This window comes from Mesocricetus auratus, unplaced genomic scaffold (genome assembly GCF_017639785.1).
Source record: "Mesocricetus auratus isolate SY011 unplaced genomic scaffold, BCM_Maur_2.0 Super-Scaffold_100009, whole genome shotgun sequence".
Classification (NCBI taxonomy): Eukaryota; Metazoa; Chordata; class Mammalia; order Rodentia; family Cricetidae; genus Mesocricetus; species Mesocricetus auratus.
The window spans coordinates 580,555-603,577 of NW_024429193.1; the positions used below are offsets into that span (position 1 = coordinate 580,555).

At 39.0% G+C, this 23,023-nt stretch overlaps 1 long non-coding RNA gene across 1 annotated transcript in view; it reads right to left on the reverse strand.

Moving 5' to 3' along the window:
* Positions 1-981: 981 nt before the first annotated feature.
* The window catches only part of LOC121142258, a 49,914-nt gene continuing 27,872 nt past the window's right edge, over positions 982-23,023 (reverse strand). The window contains exon 3 of the long non-coding RNA XR_005879234.1: positions 982-1,674. This is a non-coding gene — a long non-coding RNA (uncharacterized LOC121142258). The remainder of the gene's footprint in view (positions 1,675-23,023) is intronic.

Genomic DNA, 23,023 nt, shown 5'->3' on the forward strand with positions numbered 1-23,023 from the left:
TTCAAGGTTAAAAACATGTTTAGATAGATAGATGGTCTTCAAACACTTCAAGGACTTACACAATATGGCATTTAAGATGTTTTAATAATGTAAGACTTCTTATGATAGTGAGACATCTCTCTTCCAGACAGCACCAATTTACTTCAAAAGAAGGTGATGGGCATCAAAGAACCTCCATATGGAGTTTGTCTTCCTTATGGCAAAACTAGCCATTTGGGCAAAGTAGCCACCCTTGCCTCTATTGCTGACAGTATAGTGTCCAAACTGAACAATTAGGATACAAAAACACAACTGCAAAAATTTGTCAAAACAAGGTAGGACAGTGCTTCAAAATTCCTTGTTTCTCAGAAATGTCTATCATATATACAAGGCCTGTAGGCCACAGTTGGGTGTCCCAATCTTATAGAAGAATTTTGGTGACTGTCCAAATAGCCAGATGTCCTTGTCATTAGAGAACATTAAACCCTTCTGGGTTCTTTTGAGGTAGTTAAAGACTAAATAATTAACCATAGTTTTCCTTGGCTGTGATAAAAAATAAATTAGGTATAAAACTTTACACTCTCAAAGATAAGATAGGTAATAGAGTATTTTCTCTAGTTTTGCCAAATACAAATGGACTGGATATTTTAACTGTAATTCTTCTTTGGTAACTGCTTTTTTTGTCATATATAAAAAGAGGGAAATACTGTGGAATAATCCTTCTGCACACAAGAATATGTGTTGCTCTCATTATTAATGAGAAAATGATTGGCTGATAGCGATGCAGGATTGGGGGGGCAGAGAGAATGTTGAGAATGCTGTAGTCTCAGGAGTCACAAAAAATGTAGAGAGGAGCAAGGTGAACATGCCATATTGAAAAAGTTACCACCACGTGGCAGAGGGAAGATAAGAAACATGGGTCACTGTAAAATGTAAGAGTTAGCTAGTAACACGTCCTTAGAAACCTGTATGTTTCCTTATAAGAGGCAGAAAGGGCGTAGATCCAGATGGAAAGGGAGGTGGAGAGGAGTAGTGGGAGGTGAAACCACAATCAGGAGGAAAAAAAATCCCTTTCAATAAAAGAGACAAAAAGAGAGACAAAATCCAGACCCCTTTATATTTCCATAAACACCTTGCCCTCTTCAAGTAATTTTGAGTGAAGGGCTCACTTCTGCTCAAAGTAGACAAGATTTTGTTGGGAACTACTGTATTTCCTGAGGCTTCAGCAATTATTTGTGGTTTCCTGACTCAGGAGGCTCTCCTTATCACCTGTCTCAGCACTGCACAGCATCTTGAATTCTGACTGTGAGAAAGCGGCCGTAGGGGAAGCTGCACAGATGTTGGGAGTTTAAGTGACTCAGCACCACTGGGGACAGGATGTTCTGCAAATGACAATCTCCCCATTTCCACCTGCCAGAAACTTGGGAACCTGCATACTATCTCCCCAGGTCATGAATGTGATGAATAGCCCTGAGCTCACAAGGGAGTTACCTCTTCAGAGTAATTTGGGCTGAGAAGATGTTTTCTAAATGGAAATCTCTGGTTTCAATTCAGAATACATTTAAGCATATTGGGATCTTTATGCATGACATTTATTTGTTTCAATAGGTTCCATCATTTTCATTTAAGTTCAAGGTCTCATCCTACAAAGGATTCAGTGGTGGTGTGAAGAGATCTTCTTGCAGGCTGGGTTTCCTAGGAAGCAGACACAGAGATAGTCAGTCAAGCTGGAAGGCAGGGTCCCATAACCAAGCAGCATAAGCAAGGTGTGTGTTTATCACAGTCCTAAAACTTGTAAGTCTGAGATCACAAATTCAACATGGCAAGATTCTCCAGATTCCTGACTAGAGATTTACTGCCAGAAGGAAAAGGGGGAAGCAGAACAGAATACAAGGGATAGTGGCTAGGAAGTAACCTCATTGAAGAATACCTCAGTAGACACTACAGAGTGCTAATGCTGGGGAAGGGCATTTAGATTTGTCTCAGTTTGAGGTATTTGCATAATCATGTCAACCAGGAACTGGAAGTAGGATGTCCCTACTGAGAATTCTATTATTCTCTCTTTGATCATCCCATATACTTTTAGTATACATTTCTACACTGCTTGCATTACTCCCTTGAATAAGGAATGCATCTTCTAGGCTCATGCCATGGAGGAGTGTTTTGAGATTCATTACTAACATGGCAAAACAAAGAATCAATGCAAAAGGAAGATACTTTTGAAGTCTATTCAGGGATGGGTGTCCAAAACTTTCCAGTCTTAGGTGAAAAAAAAACTACCAGCATTAAAACCATAATCAGGTTGTGTAATTCATTTTCTCATCAACCTCATTTATTTATAAACATAGACTTTACCATAGGCTTACCTTGAACTCGGGATTCTCCTGACTGACTCTCAAACGTGGTGACACACTGTGCCTGACTTTGACCATCTTTACTTTCTTAGAACCTGACGTGGTTCTGTTCATTTCATTTCTTTTATCCCATTTAGAAATTGTTTCCCTCTGGAAAAATACTTCCTATATTTTCACTCACACATTTAGTAGATAGTAACCCTTTAGCCTCTATTTAGTTTTCCTTGACCTCGTGGAATTCCAGCTTCCCATTATAATTTTCTTCCCCACATGGTTCTATATCCTTTGAAAATGCCCTACAAATGCAGTTGCCTAGCAGCTAAGAGTTTCTCTGTGCAGATGTCAGTCCTATGAAACTAGAGAATTAAGCTTTTCTAATTCTGTAGACCACTACTTTTATTTCTCACAGTTATTGTCAAAGAGTTCAAATATTATTTTCTGAATGAGTATATGGATGGATGGATGGATGGATGGATGGATGGATGGATGGATGGATGGATGGATGAATCAGTGAATGTTAACAAGTGTTGTGAGGTCTTGATGGTCAGAGGTTGCAGTCTATCATGGTCTGGCTAACTCTCTACAAAGTTCAGCAACATGAAGGACTCCCTCCCCAGTAAGACTATCTGCCCTAATCTGGAGAATATCTGCAGACCCGGAGGACAGATTCTGAATCTTGCCTGATGTGCAATCTATAAATCCTGAGATAGGAGTTAACAACATAATTTTAAGATATGGAGAAAAGAGTTTTAGTGGGTCTTTTAGACATCCACAGACAGGATTGTAGTTCCTGGGAGATTAGGCAGTGTAGGAGAGGAGATCTCCATGTGGTACATCAGACTGTGGGGGCCAGAAAGGCACGCAAGGGGAGAAATAACAGTTGCAGGTGCTGCAGGGAGGGGTGGCCACCCCCAAAAGGAACAGCAGTCCTCTCAGGAGAGGAACCCCCTCGTGGAGGGAAGGACATCCACGGGGTGGAGCACTAGCAGGTGGGGGAAAGCATACTAGAGATATCTGGCTCCTTTGGCCAGAGAGCCAAAGATTTTTTGCAAATGCTGCTGGGTTACCCATTGAGGGGCTATAACAATCAGGCAGGTGTTCAAGTCACTTTACATGCCAAGCCTTACAAACAAGGAGGGGGTTAGGTAGAACCCCTCTTCTCACCCTCCCACCAGGTGCCTGCACCCATAGAGGAAGGGCAGCAGGGGAGGGGCATGGGTAGATGGGTAGAAGTAGGGGGAGGGAAATGATGCAGGGATGGAGGAGACTGGAGGAATGTGGAGTGAGGAAGATCTGCTGGAACTAGTTGGCAGGGTTGAATCCTCACAAGGGGCGAGTGCACTTAGTAACCTGTAACCCCAACTCGCAATACAGCAGTGGACATGTGGTTATGGGGCCCCTGGTCCTCTGCATGCATGGTGGAAACTGGCAGTCTGTAAGAGGCAGCCACGTACACGCTGCACACTACTGGTGCAAGAGGCCCCACTTGCCCTTGAGCCTCAGAGTGGTGAGTGCTGCTGGAAACAGACCAAGACCAATGTGTGTGAAGTGTGCAAACATTAATGGGAGAATACTTGTGCGAAGCAGAATATCCCACTATAGAAAATGTAGAGGGAGAGAGAAGAAAGACCATCATTGATGGGGGAGGGGAACTTGTGCTCCTCTGAAAGACAGCCAAGCAAATAATGCTATTACTCCCTGGCAGCGGGGGGGGGGTGTCCACAGACCCCTAGAATCATGGAGAGTCCCTGTTTACAGGTATCAGCTGTGCAGCCTTGGCTCTCCTTAGTCCTTGGGATCATCAGTTGCTCGGAAGGGAGCAAAAGCAGAGAACAGGGTTTGGAAGGTTGTGGATATGATAGAGATAGCCCTCTGGGATATGACTTCAGTGAATCTGCTCAACTTTAATCCAGATGTAATCCAGAGTATAGGACATATATACGAGGGGAGCCTGGGAGCAGGTCCTAATTTGCATTAAGTGGCATGCTCATAAGACTTTGTATGTAGCAATAGAGTCCTATAGCAAAGCTCTAAGTTACTATATGTACAGAGGGGGAAAGGCTTCTAGCAGGAAATTGTGCCAAGGATCACACTAGAGGATAAATCAGACATCCTGGCTTAGATTTCAGATAAGGTCAGTCCTTTGGGCCTTAAGACATTCTCGAGATATGGGTGGGTAAACAGCAGGAAGTCTCACTGAGAAGGGACTCCCTCATGTTGTTCAGCTTTGGAGTGAGCTGTCATGCTATTATGGGGGCAACCTTTGATCATAAAGGGCTTCCAACAAATAAGGGGAATGAATTAATATAATATATGAGATAACTTAGTTTCCATAGTCTGGAATCCACAGTGGCTTTGTCTATAACTCTCATGACCATTCTTTAATAGGTAATTTTAAAAGCTGATCGCTTAGAAAACGTCAACTTTCCCTCAGACCCTCACTCTGGGACAAAGTATTTTTGGGTTACTGTTTCTGGAATACATTAACAGTAATTTGTAATCATGAAAACAGCAGTGATTTTAATTTGTTCTTCACAGTTCCTGAAAACCTTCGAGGAGCTTCTCACAGGAAAATACACTCATCTATCTGCATCTTTTCCTAAAGAACTGTCCTTGAAGATGAAATTTTCCCTTTGAGTGAGATGCTCTATGGCCAAAAAGTGCATGTTTTATCTTGCTTTTCAGTGACCCTACAGCTAAACCAATCTAGTATCCAACATTCTCTTTCTATTTCAAAATCAAGAGAAAAATGATTTGGATATGTTGTCAATATTGTACAGAGAGTTTATATTATTAATAACCCTGCCTGGAAAATACTATATTTAGTTTATATTAAGTTGCTTTAGTAAACCTAAAACTTCTTCACAGTCTTTCCCACAATGTTGTTTTAGACAGTCATTATCAATTACCATGTTGACAGGTGACCCAAAATTCCTTTTCCATGCTTATTCTAAGAGAAAATGTAATTTAATTCGGCAAATTCTTGACTTAGGAACATATCAAAAATAGTAAGGGATACTGTGTACACAAAGCTGGCTGGGTTGAACATGTGTGTGTACAAGTGATTCAATTGTCAAGACTGCTGTATCCTTTCATCTGATACTCACAATGTCCCTGGGATACAAGCAAATTAGTATTTCCTCCTGTTTTGCATATTAGAGACAAAAAAGATTGAGTCAAATTAAGGAACTCATTTGATATCAAGAAACTAGTAATTACAGAATGACTGATTTTGGTCTTACAAATTATTTTTATTTTTTATGGATATTATAGTTCATTTTAGTAAGTTTTTCCTAGCGAGCTAATTGATATATATAAAGAATATGAGCAAGAAAAAAATCCATGTGGTTAAAAATAGAATGTGGCAAGTTCCCTTTTTGTGATAAGAAACCAATTAAAAGTAGCTGAGGTGAAAAATGATTCCCATATGAACTTTATTCAAGACAACTGAAAAGGTCTCTGACTCAGCAGGAAACTTGTTGTTTTCCAGATTTATTTTCAAAATAGTGGCTGAGTACTGTCTTTTTGGCAAACAACTACTCCAAAGCCCCTTAGTAACCAAGGACAGTGAAAGCATGATTTTGCATGTTGGGCATCAACAGTTGGCCCTAGCTGTTTGGGAGGCTCAATACCAACATCAGCACTTTACTCAGAGATATTCATTCTTATTGTTGGACCATTTTAGCCCTGCATATTCTACAAAAATATGAAGAATTTCTTCCCTCTTGTATTTATATATGCTGAGATTATTTTTGTTTCCTGAGATTTCTACCATGTAGCATGGTATCATAGATACATATTAAAAGTTTTAATATTAGGAAGTACAGAGATACCTGTGATTAAGGAATTTGAAATAAAATGTGAGTTATAAATTTTGAAATATTCTTTGTTCAGACAACAATAACATAGCAGGAAGAACTAAGCATTGCCACAGAATATAATATACATATGCACTTTGAAATCATAGATACCTATTGAGAAGATTAAAAAATTAAAGGTCTATATTGTTGAATATATCTCAGGAATCATATACCTTAATACTTTCCTTTCTAATAATTAAAAAGAATATGAATGATTGAGATGCACAGGCAATCTGTCCATGTTCTTGGGAAAGAAAATCTTGCAACCCCTCAAGCACTAGGGTCTATTCTGTTTGGGTTAAATGCAGTATTTGAAGTAACAGTTGAAAAACATTTCTAGCTACAGAAAATCATTCCCTGTTACTTAAATCTGTTTATACGTTGGCAATGATGAAGTTCTCATGACATTTTCATGTACAAGACTATGACCCATATATCTACAAAGTCCTGGTCTCTGGATACCAAACGATGTAGGCTAATGTATTTGCTAAACGTATTTTACAACTAAGGTCTTCACACATTATTTTCTTGTTGGTGAATTTGAAAAAGAATAGGAACAGAGTGTCTGTCCTTGCCCAGTTGTCCCTGGTAAGGCAAATATTTATTTCACCACCAGCATAGGCTTGCTGTGAGCTTTTTCTTTTCTATGTGAATTCATATTCTCATTTTATCATTTGATCACTGATTGCAATTATTTTGGGAGAGCTTAGTCAAAAACCTTAAAGCCTCTGATTCGCGCAATACATATTATTATTTTTCCTTTTTCCTGGGTAAACAAAGAGAAAGATGAAATGTACCTCATAGGTGGTATTTTCAAGACCTTTTAATGTAGGTCTATTGGTTAATTGTCACATGTTGTTTAAACTCACTAAGGCAGCTCTGGAAGTAGGTGTTCTACCTCCCAACTTTGGACACAAACTTGACAACTTCAATATCTTTCCTAGAGGTGGGCTGCTCCCACTAATGTTGGGGGAAGTCCTGTGCATTTGTCAATAAAGCACTGTCTGGCCGATAGGGAATCAAGATAGGAGGGACTAGGAGACCAGAAGGACTGTGGGTAGGAGAAACATACAGAGAGTCAAGATGTAACGCCTTGGGGTAGGAAGCCTGGAACTATTCTCCGGTAAGAAACATACTTAGATTAACAATTATGGGGTAATTACTTAAGTCAGAGCTAGCCAGTAAGAAACAAGCAAGGCCAACAGCTTCATAATTAATATAGCCTCCTGTGTGTTTATTTGGGACTGATGAGGCTCTAGAACCAGGCTGGTGGGAAGGCTTCTCACAAGGAAAAAAGCTTCTCTTTACACTGTGGCTAGCAGGCAAATGAACAAAAGAACATTCTCGTGGTAAAGACACTGTGTCCAAGGGAACAGACAGATGTTGAACCATTTCTAACAGCTAATACTATTGTTTATCCTATGATGTAAAAGTGTCTGCAGTGGGAAAAAGAAGCCACAAATTTAGCTATGGCAAGTTTAGACATAGTAGACTCAGCCTTGGTGAAAAAGTTCAGTCAGGAACTTCAGCTGTCTACCTTACTTCCCCAGGATGTATTTTTCTGAACTTGCTGAATGTTGTGAAAGCTCCAGTGTAAGTTACTTTCAAAAAGGACTTATCCTTGGATAAAGAAAGTTAGAAAGAATGTAGCAGGACAGTGAAGTCCTGAAATCCTATTTAGGAGGATAAGATAAGAGGATTATTGAGTTCAAGGGGTCATGGAGAACTCTGTGAGACCCCTTCTCAAAAAAGAATGTTGGAAATATAGCTCAGTGGTAGAGTGTTAGTCTCAATTCTCTCTGTGTGTGGGAGAGAAGGTGGGGGGAGGGAGGAGGAAGAGAGAGAGAGAAAGAAAGAAAGAGAGAGAGAGAGAGAGAGTCCCAGAATTTACCAGGTAACTTAAGTTGTAGATCAGGTACTCTGTAACAAGCATAATAAGCAGTCACCCTCAGGGGAGATGAGCCACTTTTGCTCAGACCTATAACCCAGTAGTACCTGGGTACCTGGAAGGCTGAAGTGCAAGCATTGCCATGAGTGCAACAACCTCTTGCATTTCAGAGTGAGATGTTGTTTTCAGAAAACAAAACAGCATCTCTGCATAGCATATTCATTGAGACTGCAAAACTGCATTCTGCATATCACTTGAACAGCTCATAATTCTGCTTTAAGTAGTAGTATTTGCTGAGACAGGGGAGGAATAGTATTTATCTCGGGTATACAAATGGACATTGGACTCCCATCCAACAATGAGAGATGCATTCTCACCCTGAACACTTGGGGGCGTGTCTAGGCCCTGTCCTGGATGAAATGACAGACTATGGACACCCCCATGGAGGGCCTCACCCTCCCTGTGGAAATGAGGGGGTACTGGAGAAGTTGGTAGGAGGGCACGGAGGATGGGAGGGAAATGGAGAGGGACCTGGAATTGACATGTGAAGCAACCTTGTTTCTAATTTAAATTTAAATTTAAAAATAAAAAAATATATATATATAAAGAAATGAGATATCTTGGTAGAGGGAGCCCATATAGGTTTAGAGAGAAGTCTGGCACAAGGGAAACGTTTAGAGATCCACAGGGATGGCTCCAACTAAAGAATCTAAGCAACAGTGGAAAGGCTGCCTTTGGTGTCCTTCCCCTACAATGAGATTAATGACTACCTTGGTTGCCATTCCTAGAACCTTCATCCAGTAGCTGATGGAAGCAGAAGCAGGCACCCACAGCTAAACACTGAGCCATACTTGTAGAATCCAGTTGTAAAGAGGCAAAATAAATGAGCAAAGAAGACAAGACTATGCTGGAGAAACTCACAGAAACAGTTGACCTGACCTAGTGAGAACACAGAGACCCCAGTCGTAAAGCTGGGGAACCAGCATTGGACCAAAACAAGCCCTTTGAATGTGGGTGCCAGCTAGGAAGCCTGGGCAGTGTATGGGACCTCTAACAGTGAAGCCAGGGTTTATCCCTAGTGCAGAAATGGACTTTGGGAGCCCAATCCCTGTGGAGGGATACTATTGTCACGACCGCCTCGACCAGCAAGGAAGACTCAACACTGGGACTCTTCCCCAAGCAGTTTATTCAGGAACCTTGAACAAATCTTCTGACCCCAGGGAGTGCCCGCCCACAGCTTAAAAAGGCCCTTGGGCGGCTAACCCCGGTAAGCCATGTGGCGATAGCAGATAGGTCCACATACGAGGAAGCAAGCCTGATATCCAGCCTTGACCAAATAAGGAGTTGTTTATCACAGAGAGCACTTACTATCAGGCTAGCAGAAGGCAGAAGCCAGCGCCATCTTAAAGGTGCGGCACTTCTCAGCTCTCTACATACTATTGCAGCCCAGATACACGAAAGTGGGCCTTGGCCCAACCCCAAATGATGTGACAGACTTTGATGGTACCCCATGGAGGATCTCACTATCCTTGGGGAGTGGATGGGGAGTGGTTTGGGGGATCGGTAAGGGGCATGGGAGGATGGGAGGCGAGGGAATGGGGTAATTGATATGTAAAATAAGATTGTTTTTTAAAAAGTAGTAGCATTTGGCAATGATCCACTATGCAAAATAAATAATTGGGATTTGTTCATCTGTAGGTTTCACTGTGTCACTCGCTGACAGATCCCTAGCTTTGTACATGTTTCACTGCCTTTCTTTCCTTCCCTTTTATTCCCCAACCTAGTGTGGCAGCGTTCTTGGAAGTCAGTCTACTGCTTTCATGTTGCCTTTCTCTTCCTAAGTTACAGTATTAGAGAGATAAGAGAGAGAATATGTGATAATTGTCTTTCTGGTTTTTGTTCAGTTTATAATGCAGGCCATATTTTTCCCACAAATGGCATGATGTTATCTTTTGTGACGATTGTCCCCACATGTTCTTATTCATCTATTCACTTAGGCTATTGTGAACACTCCCACAGAGATATGCATGCAGGCTTTCTCCTGTCAACTTCATTTCCTCTTGGAACAAACCCAGGAGAGACACAGTGGCTTCATAAGGTGGCTCCATTTTCAGAAGACAGTGACTTTTTGAGAAAACACTCCTGCTTGTCACATGTCGGCCCAGTTGTGATCACCCTTGGTGCATTGCTGTAGAAGAACTCCAGTTGGCAATGCAGAATCCTACCTGACGGCCTCACAGTGACCAAACACTGTTGATTTGTGGCACAAGCTGACTGGGCTTTCTCTTTGTTCTTTTTTAATTTCTCTAGCATGTATGAAATAAAGTGGAAGATTAAAAATCTTCTTTCACTATACTTTCCTTTTTCAGTTTCAAATCTTTGATATTTTCTCCTACACGTTTCCCCTTGTCAACACCTTGAGAGTTATCTTACAGTGTGATGTATTGCAGTCAGTGTCTCTGAGCATTCCAAACACAGGCAGGAAAAATGTCTCCCAAGTGCTTAGGCTGAGTTATAATGTTATGAGTGTGTCTACTGGGCCTCAAATCAGTTTACTGTCCCATTAATTATCTCATCTAAATTTGCTTCATTGTAGCTGTTCTGCCCCAGTCATATCACCACAATTTTGGGCACACTCAGTCAGTGCATCTCACCTACACTGTTGTCACTCTCAAGCTTGCCCAGCAACTTTTCAAGTCTGTAGTTAAGTTGTGAGAGCCAGGAACAGTGGTTGTCTTTGTTTTACTGGTGGTCCTTGCTTTACTAATGATTCTTTATTCCTAGCTCTAAGACCAGGTCCCAACAGCTTCCTGGAATGTAACCCCTTCTGGGAACAAGGAATTTGCTTTTTCTCTTCTGTTGGATAATACTTTGTTTCTAGTTTCTTTTTCTAGTTACAGTAACTCCTAGCATCAGGATCCTTTTAAGAATAACTAGGTCTAATGAAGTCACTTTACTTTCTGTAAACTTCTTTAAGACCTCATTTTCCTTTTTATCTATGACCTTTATTATTTATATTTTTAAGAGTTAATTAACTATTTTCAATTACATTCATATTTATTTTTACCAGCTGCCATATACATTTCTTTTTTGTGACTTTAGTTGTAACCAAAACAAAACATGTTATCTATTTTTAAATTTGGAAATACTGCTTCTATTTCTAGAACACAAAAAAGTGAAAATGTTTTGAGACCCTTAGGTTTCTATTTTCTTTTACTTTTTTCTCTGTGTTTACTAAACAACATAGTCTACTTTAGATCAAGAGTGAAATCTTTCCACTTCTAGGAGTATGCCATTTTGACTATCTACAATCAAATTAAAAAACCTCAAGTAGGAACTGTGGTAATAAGATATTCCTGAACTTGGGGACTGAGTTCTAATGCTACTACCAAGGACTGAACCTGAAGAACAAGGTAGCTAAAATATCAATAAGATGCCACAGCAGACTCCAACATGTGGCCAAATAACTACTTTAGACTGAAAACAAAAACAGCAGTTACTTTCTAGCCCTCATGCCCACAAAGCATTTCTCTTGGAGAGAGGGGGGTGTGTGTTTAAACAATTCACAAAAATATTTTTAAAAAAAGCTACCCATGCAAATGCACACGCATTCCACTATGGTATCCTTGGTGTTTTCCTCTCCTCTCTGTGGATACACACACATATATATGTAAATATGTATATACACTTTGAAGAACAATTTTAGAAGAAAGTACAGTGACCTCTCCTCTTACATATCTTAGCAGGACACTATATTTATAAGGATCGTCTCTTTACATAACTTACAGTTAAACGATCATAGTTGGAGATTCAACATTCATTATTATCTCCTGTGGATTCCATAGTTTTATTATTTTCTGAATTACACCAGCATTATTCCTCATCAATGTAAGTCATACTACTAGATATGCACTTAATTTGTAGTCATTTCTCCTTCATCTCCTTTCATCTGACAAACATGGCCTGATGGTTTTCTATTATACAATGTGAACTTTGTTTTCCAGTGCAGGGGAGCAAACCCAGGTCATTTATGAAGTCTAGAGATACAGTGCTCTTAAGGATTCCTTGTTTATCAGTTTTGATTTGTTGAGCCTTGTCTACAAAACCAGCATAAGCAATGCTAAGGTCAAAGTGACCCTGGCTGAGCTCTGAAAGGTCCAGAGAGCTGGCATCTAAAGGTTGAAGATACATCTCTCCTGGAATAAAACACTAACCTGAGCAATGTAAGGAATGGTAATTATCTACCAAGGTTAAAATCTTATGTGTCACCTGGTGTCTGAGGCTTGTGAGCCAGAAAACCCAATTTACTGGTAAAGGGTTATAATTTAAGCTGCCTTAATATTCTGATTAAAATATACTTGCAAACTGCTTACCAGTGTGCTCTAGTTCTACTAAGAATGGTACTTGTTATTCCATTTTGTTTTTATTCACCAAATATACTAGCTACGGTAGTATATTGTTTCATTTCTGTCATAAAATATCCAACAAAAGCAACTTAAGAAAGAAAAGTTGTTTGTTTTTTTTTGCTGTTTTTGTTTTCTTTTGTTTTTAGTTTTCTGGTTTTCAGTGTAGTGGGATGTAGTCTATTAAGGCAGGGAAGGAGATAGCTGGACATGTTATGTCCGGAGTTACGAAGCAGAGAAAAAGAGATTGATACAGGTGCTTAGCTCACTACAGGTCATGGAATTGTGCCACCCACATTTGGGATGGGTCTTTCCATCTTAATTAACCAACTCTAGGTACTTACAGATCCTGTCAAGTTGACAATCAGTGTTATCCATCAAAACAACCACATGTGTACACAATGCCCATCACAGTGCAATCACAATACAGGAGGCTGTGTGTATCGGACCAGACTACATTGGATTAAAGTGGTATTTGAGTGAGCAGATGTTCTTTGCATAATGTCACAATTATTTCTTAGTGGGGAAATTTTACCTTTATTTTTCAAATAGACAATCTACCTTTGCAGATAAAAAGGCAGATACTACTTCTGAGCAATGCTTATTCATAAACTCAGCAAGCCAAAAAATGACTGCCAGACAGAAATGCTCCTTAAGTGATGGGCTGGGTCACATGGGCACTCATCAGACCTGGATTTCGATACCCATGGGAAAGAATAGCATCAGGGTGCACAGGTGTGCTCTGGTTATTGTTGACTGATAGGTCTGTAGATGTGAAAACAGAGAAAACGATCAACCAATCAACCTGGGAACAAGAGCTGCCATAAGCATGCTGCCGGATGGAACTCTTCCTTTTCTTGTGTGACAAGGGAATTGAGGACAGAACACCAAGTAGCGTGGCACAGAAACAAACTTCAAAAAAAGCAGCAAGAGAAATAGAAGTGATAGATGATGGGTCATAGAAGGAGGCCCTACCAAGTGTCTTAGAAGTTGTGCCTATTGAAGGCTTTGGGGTGCTCTTCTGCCCTGCATGGTTGGCCCCTGGTGACTTCACTTCAGCTGGCTCTCACAACTGAATAAAGGTTGCAATAGAGAGTTCTTTTTGGTGGACTAAAAAGGATCTTTTGGTTTAAATGTGGATTTGAAAAGCCCTGAATTTATAACCATGAAAAAAAAGCAAAAATCTAGGACTAAGAAACTTATTTTAGCACGTCATAAATGCAGCATTTTCTAACCCACAGAAATGTCCAGAAATGGTATTAGCTAACAGTTTTCGAAGTCTGATCTTGGAGACTGAGACTATTCCTGAAACAATTTAAGAGATTGTGTAGCCCACCCATTTGTATAACAACACAGGGGATTGTTTGCTTCTACATTTTCTCTTCACTTACGCGGATAGTGCTATTTTTGACAGGCAACTTGAAGTGTGTTGGCTAATGGGATGCATACTTACACATTGTTGAATTGTCTAAGGCAAAAGTTTTTTTTATCTATATTGACATTTAATAGTGACTGCATCCTGACTAGGAGGTTGGAGAGATGGAAGAATGTGAAATTGCTACCACAGAAGGACATTGCTTTCTTCACAGCCTCTTAATCATCCCTCAACTAAAAAATTTTTAAATGGTCAATTTTAGTTTAGATAGTCTTTGATAAAGTTGTGGAAATCTCTATCTTTTTGAAAATATCAACTCATAAATTTATATTTTGTATGATTAGATGGAAAACACACATAATTATACTTCCAATGTGCAGTGACCTTGCCAAGGAAACACATTTGTGTGACTTTGCTATGAACAGGAGATTTCAAGTTTGATGCTAGAACATTATAAGTAAAATATTCAATAAGACTGGAGAGAACACACTGTGATTCAGCTGACTAAAAGGTATCAGTTCTGTTTTGTAAGTAACTGGAAAGGTAATACTCATTTGTAGCATTGTGAAATAGCATTGAACATTAATAATTGTAAAGACCCAGAAAGTCTTAGTAAAAACTATCTTTATTCAGATGTATGCAAAGCTAAATTTTTTTCAGACTTCTACTAAGACTATAGACTGCAAGTCACTGACATGAAACCAGTTATAAAAGCCCAATTAATTTCTACTCAGTCACATTATGAAAAGCTTTCTAAAAATGTAAAACACTGTAAATCTCCTTCCTGTTTATTTAATTTTGGAAAGTATATTATTTATGTTTACAATTCTTGATCTCACTGTAAGAATGAATTAACATTTCTTTATCCAATGGAGTTAACAGATATGAACAGAAGGTAAAATTTTTTGAACATATCAATAGTTCAATAGTAAGATGAGAAAATGAAATGAAAAAGTTGAAAAGAGATTATTCAGTGCTTTCATTAAAATAATAGAACTATAGAAAAACCTGTATGAACTATGCACTAAGGATATTGTTATGTAAAACTTATTCTAAAAGTTAGTATCAGAGAAAAAGAATGTAATTATTTTCAAGATATTGTTTCCAATTTACTAGTGAGTCAATTCAGGACTGAAGTTTTTAACTGTAAAAATAATTTTTAATTGCAAAAGTGGTTTCTTTATCACATACAAATGATCAGCTTTATCTTGGGCTAGACTTTGATAATTTACAATTTATTTTATTTAAGTCGCTGGAATTTTATGTGCATGACACTAAGACCTTAGTAACATTGTTTATTCTACACATGTGTATTTCTTCATCATCCTTTGTTGCTGTAGATCAAAATTTAGATATATGCTTTCCTTTCAAAATCATTTGGGCTGCTTTGTTCTCCAATTTTATAAACTCCAGAATCAATTCAGCTGCATATGCTGAAATATTTCCAGGAGTTTAATTTGTATTGTATGGAATCAACATATATGTTTAGGAAGAATTAACATCTCAACTATTAATCCTAACTCAATCTGTTAACAAGCAAGACATTTCCTCCTCTTTTTTAAAAAATAATTATTTATTATGTATATTGCATGCATGCCTGTGGGCCAGAAGAGGGCACCAGATCTCATTACAGATGGTTGAGAATCACCATGTGGTTGCTGGGAATTGCACTCAGGATATCTAGAAGAGCAGCTAGTACTCTTAACCTCTGAGCCATCTCTCCATCCCTTACATTTCCTTCTGTTATCTGTGACATGGTGTATTTTCTTTAGTGTTTGGTACCTTTTTTTCACAATGTCTACTCTTATTTGTACATTTGTTTATTTCATCTTCATACAGTTAGGCAGAAGGTATTGGCTTTTAATCGTATTTTTAGTTATCTATTCCTCACAGAAATATCTATTTTTTCACGAATTTTATATTAAAGGTGTGAACATGTCAACCTGTTTATTCAGTAAGCTTTATCGCAAGTTCCCTAGGATTTCTAATAGAGAAAATTTGGTTGCTATAAAATGGAGAAATTTTCCTTCTTTCTTTCCAATCTTTAAACCTTCAACTAATTTTCTTTATCATTCTGTTCAGAATAAGGTTGAATAAATACTGTGTGAGATTACATTTTGCCAACACCCAGAAGGAAATTACTCATTTTCTATTGTTAGAATAATGTTTAGTGTGGGTTATGATTATTGAGAAATACTTTATCTGTTGCCAGTTGGGGTACTATTGGGAAATAGTGGAGTACATAGGAGGCAGAAATTATAAAGGCTTACCTTTCTTCTTTTTGATTTGCTGTATCAGAATGAGAAGCTAGGACTGTTTGGTACACAAAGCTAACTTAGTAACCTAAGTGATAAATATGTCTATGTGCAAAGATATTCTTGAATGTTTGTAAGATAAAAATAAGTGTATATACATATATATATATATTATTCTCTTGAAAAGTATTAGAACTTTCAGTAGATTAAAATTTATTTCTAATAACAAAGGCCAAAAACTAGGACAGTATGGAATATACTAGCCCTCAGTAAACATGATGGCAATGGGATTTTGTTTGGAGTCCCATATGAATGGCAGGTGGCTCTAGAATTGTTAACAGTAAATCAGTCAGGCATTTGAAAGGAGCTATACTAAAAGACATTTAATGTTCAGTTGTAGTTTTTGTTATTTGTCTATTGCTGGGAAGACATACTATGACCAAGGCAACTTATAAAAGAAAGAGTTTATAGGGGCAAACAATTCCAGAGGGTTATAGTGCACAATCATCCTGGGGAGGATCCTCACAGCCTTGGAGCAGTAGCTGAGAACTTACATGCTGATCCATAGGCATGAGTCTGAAAAAGAGAGAGAGAGCCAACTGTAAATGTCAGGGACTTTTCAAACCTCAAAGACTACTGTGGTGATATCTAGCTTGTACTTTAACAAATAAAGATTGTCTGAAGATCAGAGGGTGGAGCTAGTCACTAGTTAACCATAGACAGACAGGGAGTGATATGGCTGGGTGAGGAGAGGAATATAAGGCAGGAGGAGACAGGAGTTTGCTCTCTTTTCAGTAAGAGGATTTTGTAGAGGTAAGAACTCTATTGGTTGACTGCTCTGTTTCTCTGAATTTTTTCAGCTTCCAGCCCCTAATATCTGACTCCAAGTTTTTATTATTAAGACCAATTTGAATGGATGCTACACATGGCACCAAACTTTTGGGGCACAATTTCATGAAAAAGTTGCTTGCCTGTGGATTTGCAGCCACTGGGACAGGCTGGAACTGCTCCAGCATATGCCTCTAGTAAAATGAAGCAGTTTTTTTGCTTATTACAATATAAAGCTTATCATATATATACCACACAATCCTCTAAGACAGGAAGTTATAGAAAATGAAATAGAGCTCTAAAAGTTATGCTAAATAAACAGAAAGGAGTAATAAAGATTCCCCAGAAATAGACTGCATAATGCTTTATTAACTGTGAATTTTCTTTATATACATTTTTATTTAGATTAGAAACAATATTATTTTACATATTAATCCCAGTTCCCTCTCCCTCCCTCTCTCCACTATTGCTTAGATTCTTAGTTGGTGTCATCCTTCACGATCTCTGGACATTTCCCTAGTGCCAGATTTCTCTCTAAAAACTATAATGGCTCCCTTTGTTAAGGTACCTCTCTTCTTGCTCTCCTTGATTCTCCCCACAACTCAATATTTCTGGTCCCTCATGCCCTCCTCCCCTCTCTTCTTCTCCCCTTCTCTTTCTCCTAACTCCCTCTACTTTGAATGTTCTAAATGCTAATGAAAAAAGGAATGACAGCTGTGGAGAGACATTGGATAATAGGAAAAAAACTGCAGAATTAAATCAACCTGTATACTTTAAACATGTGTTGACCTCTGAAGGGAAACTAGGATATATGTTACATTGGGGAAGAGGCTTTGCTTTTGTTTCCATAGGTGAAGAAAAGCTATGGGTACCATCAAAATTGAAAAAGATTTTATTTGAACAAGAAATATCTGTCGATTAGATGGTGATGGCTCATCAAACATCATAGCTATATAAACTAACCTATAAAACTAACAAATGCCTTTTATTTAATCAGATATAACTTGCCAAAAGGGAATCTCTCCAAAATTAAAGGTTGGGGAAGCGATTTGTTTTTGTATTTTCAGGAGAATGAAGATATCCAGCTAAGAAATCTGAAGACCACTGGAAAAAAAAACATGTGAAGAAAAAGGACAAATCATCAAGAAAAATTTTTCCAGGAAGAAAAGTAAATTGGCTTATTAACATATCTCATCTCCAACATGGATAATATTTCATAAATTTTCCCAAATGATTATTTCTGCTTTTCCCTACGTATAATGCAAATGGTGTTGTTGTAGTAATAATCTTAGGGATAAGTAAATGCATTTAAAGGAAGCAGGAGCTACCTCAAGAAAAAAAAAGCAGTAAAGCCCTTTAAGAATTGTCTGAAACAGAACTTGGAAGCAACCTAGATGTCCCTCAACCGAAGAGTGGATAGAGAAAATGTGGTACATTTACACAATGGAGTACTATTCAGCAGAAAAAAACAATGGAATCCTGAGATTCGCAGGCAAATGGATGACACTAGAAGAAACCATCCTGAGTGAGGTAACCCAGTCACAAAAAGAGAAACATGGCATGTACTCTCTCATATATGGATTTTAGACATAGATCTGGGGAGTGCCAGCCTACAATCCCATGGCCAGAGAGTCTGGGAAACAGAAACTTCATTTAGTGGCTGGTCGAAGAAGAGGCAGACTCCCTCGGTTAAGTACTGAGCTGAACTCAAGAAAGCCAGTAACAGAGAGGGAGGACTGATGACCAAAGGGATTAAGACTGGGCTGGTTTAACCCCCAGAAACAGCTGACCAGACAAAGGTTAACTCTTGAATCCCAGGCATCAGCCTGGGAATCCAGCATGGGACTGATCAAGATGCCCTGAATGTGAGTGTCAGTGAGGAGGCCTAGGTAATCTATTGAGCCTTGGGCAGCAGATCAGTACCCATCCAGAGTATACACACGGACTTTGGACTCCCATCCAACAATGTGAGGTGCACTCTCACCCTGAACTCTTGGGGAAGGGTCTAGGCCCTGCCCTATATGAAATGACAGACTATAGACACCCCCATGGAGGGCCTCACCCTCCCTGAGGGAATGAGGGGATAATGGGGGGGTTGGGGGGAGGGCACGGGAGGAGGGGGAGGGAAAGGGAAAGGGACCTGGAACTGACTTGTGAAGCAACGTTGTTTCTTATCTAAATTTAAACTGAAAAATAAATAAAAAAGTTAATATAAAAAATAAATAAAAATTTAAAAACAAAGAATTGTCTGAAACAGACAAAACCACATTTTCCATGACGTGTCATCAGAATGTGTTCATAGGGATCCTTTAAATCTTGATACTCAAAACATTAAAATATCTTTGTTTAATCAAAAGGTGGGGTACAGAACTAAACAGAGAATTCTCAATAGAGGAGGCTAAAATGGCCAAGAGACACTTAAGAAAGTGCTCAACATCCTTAGCCATCAGGGAAATACAAATCAAAACAACTCTGTGATACCATCTTAATCCTGTCAGAATGGCTAAAATCAAAAACACCAAAGACAATTTATGCTGGAGAGGATGTGGAGAGAGGGGAACACTCCTCCACTGCTGGTGGGAGTGCCAACTCGTACAGCCACTTTGGAAAGCAGTATGGAGATTCCTCAGGAAAATGGGAATCAATCTACCACAAGACCCAGCAATTCCACTCTTAGGCATATATCCAAAGGAGGCAAATTCATACAACAAGGGCATCTGCTCCACTGTGTTCATAGCAGCATTATTTGTAATAGCCAGAACCTGAAAGCAACCTAGTTGCCCCTCAACTGAACAGTGGATAGAGAAAATGTGGTACATTTACACAATGGAGTATTACTCAGCAGAAAAAAACAATGGAATCTTGAAATTCGCAGGTAAATGGATAGCACTGGAAGAAACCATCCTGAGTGAGGTAACCCAGTCACAAAAAGACAAACATAGTATGTACTCACTCATATATGGATTTTAAACACGGATCAGGAGAGTGCCAGTCTGCACTTCCACTGACAGAGAGTCTGGGAAACAGGAAAGAACCTAAAAGACATACATGGTACCCAAGAGAAGAGAAATGAGGCAAGATCCCCTGAACAGATGGGGAACACGGCGAGGGGTCGGGGGGAGGGGGACCAGGGAAATAGAGAGGGGGAGAAGTGGAAGAGAGAGTAGGACATGGAGGAACAGGAAGGTCGATTGGGGGGGTAGGATAGGGGGAAGAGGGAGTCATAGGTTATAAGACAGATCAGGCACCATTGTGACCTCTAGTAATCTAAACAGATGACACCAATTGACAAGCTAAGCAATAGAGTAGAGACCACCTCAAATGCCTATTCCTGATAGTGAACTTGATGTCTATAACCATCCTGGAGCCTTCATCCAGTGACTGATGGAAGCAGAGGCAAACACCCACAGTTAAATACTGAACAGAATCCAAGGAACGCAGGGACAGAGAGAGAGGAGCGAAGAGCAAATTGGCAAAGAATGGGCTGGCAAAACCAGCAGAGACAGCTGATCTGAACAGAGGAGAGCTCTTGGACCCCAGACCTGTTGGGGAAGTCCTGTTATTTGTCAATAAAGCACTGCTGGCCAATAGGAATCTAGATTGGTGGGACTAGTACTCCAGGAGAACTCTGGGAAGGAGAAAGACAGAGAGTCAAGATGTAATGCCATGGGGTAAGGGAGCCTGCAACTATTCTCTGGTAAAAGACATACTTAGATTAACAATTATGGGGTAATTACTTAAGTCAGAGCTAGCCAGTAAGAAACAAGCAAAGGCCAACAGCTTCATAATTTAAAAAAAAATTAAAAAAATCATTTGGCTATACTTTCTATCATTGTTTTTATCCTAAGACAATCATGCCTTAAACCAAACTCAAGTAAGGTCATTATTCTCTTAATGTTTATAACTTTATAATTTACTTTTTCTCCTTTAAAGTATCAAGAATTTATTATGGTTCATGGTGAAAGCTAATTATATAACCTAATCAATTTCTAGCATTTTGCTAATTTGTCTAATAAAAGTTGGTTTGTTATATTTAGTGTTAAGTTTTAGTTTGTGTGGCCAAGATTGATCACCTCGCAGATTGGAAATTGATTGAGGTTAGTGTAATAAACTGTATTAGAACATTTTCATGAGAACTTCAGTATCTACTCAGCTAGGTTCAGAACCCCAGATAGACACATTGCTAGATAGACATCTGTTACGGGAGGGGATTAAATGAGGAAGAAAGGCCTTCCCTGAATGTGAGTTCCACCATTCCATTAACTATGTGCCTAGAATGAATAAAGGGAGGCAGGGAACAAAGTGAGATGTGCTTCAGAATTCCCATGTCTTTGTTTCCCTGCTCTACTGAGATATGAGGAGTCCCAGACACACATCCTGGTGCTAATTCCACCATGTCTTTCTAGGTCAGGACAGATTGTTCCCTCTCAAACTGAGCATAAATAAATATTTATTGCCTTTAAATGCTTTTTCTAGGTACTTTTTTTGATAGCAAGGAGAAAAGTAATGTGCTATTCTATTTGGTTTTGTTCTATTGGTCTCCCCACACTCTCTTTTGTCTCTCCCTGTACACCCAGCACATGTATAAAATCTCAGATTGGTCAAATCTTTATACCCTTTATTTTGATTATTTTATATTTCATATCAATTCAACTAATGAGGATATATCTCAAAGGTCTAATTAAATGGCATTTTTAATTTGATTTTTTCCGTTTTTAGTGTGAAGGATCAAACCTAGGACAATGTGCTTGCTAATCATGAACTCAATCACTAAGGATACTCTTTTTATCACCAGGCTATCCTTGAAATTTTAAAGTGTTTAAATATGCAATAACTAGTTAAGATATTTTGAAATACAAAAGAAAAACATGAAGGATTCTTAACTTTACAAAGAAAATGTGATACATATTTAAAATGAAATTATTTTAATCCAGAAATATGAAGTTATGATCTTGTGATTAGAGTTCTAAGTTTAAATTACTGTGCTTAAGAGATCTCTAAAACAAAAATGCCTATAACTTGTGTGTCACACTTTGCAGCATACCTTTTCTTTTGGACCACCAACCAGCTCCCAAATCATAACACACAGACTTCTTATTGATTATGAATGCTTGGTCTTAGCTTAGTCTCATTTCTTGCTAGCTCTTATAACATTTATCTAAGTTTTGCCTCAAGGCTTTTTATCTTTCTTTCTCTTCCTTCTTTCCTTCCTTCCTTCCTTTCTTTCCTTCTTTCTTTCTTTCTTTCTTTCTTTCTTTCTTTCTTTCTTTCTTTCTTTCTTTACTTCTTTATTTCCTTATGTATGTTCTACTTTTCTTCTCACTTCTAGCTGACTGTTGACTGCCTGGCTTCTGACCCTGGGTATGTCCCTCTCTCCTTGGTCCTCTCCTCTTCCTCTACATATTCTCTCTGCCTGCCAGCCCCATCTAGCTTTCGGCTGTTCAGCTTTTTATTATACCAATCAGATGCCTTAGGCAGGCAAGGTGAAACAAATGCAACACATATTTACATAATTAAGGCAATTTCCACAACAACACTTGCTCAAGGAGAGAAAACTCTCTAGAATCTAGGGCTGTTGTTCATGTAAGAGAATGTGTTCTCGAAACAAATTTGGTTGCCCCTGAGTGTGCAGGATGTGCGCTTGAGTACATACAGATAGGCAGGAAGTATGTCAGGACGTGTACTTGCCACTGGTTACACAAAGGCAGGAAGTATGTAGCCTTGTGAGTTTTGCCTTTATAAGTCCATGACTAATGTAATTCAGTGCCATATTCTGAGGACGAGTCTCAGGTATGGACCTGTCCAGTGTCTATGGTTCTGACCAGTATTTAGTAAAGCCTCTTATTTGTTAAAATTTATTTGTTGGTGAATGTCTGAATGACCCCAGACCCATAACAGCACTTGCAGGAAAATGAATAAAACTGGAGATCAGCAAACTAAGAGCTAAGCTAGACCAAGGAAGACAAATACCACCAGTTATCAGTTATTTACTTTCACATTAAGTAATTAGGGGTGTGTGTGTGCGTGTGTGCGTGTGTGCGTGTGTGTGTGTGTGTGTGTGTGTGTGTGTGTGTGTGTGAT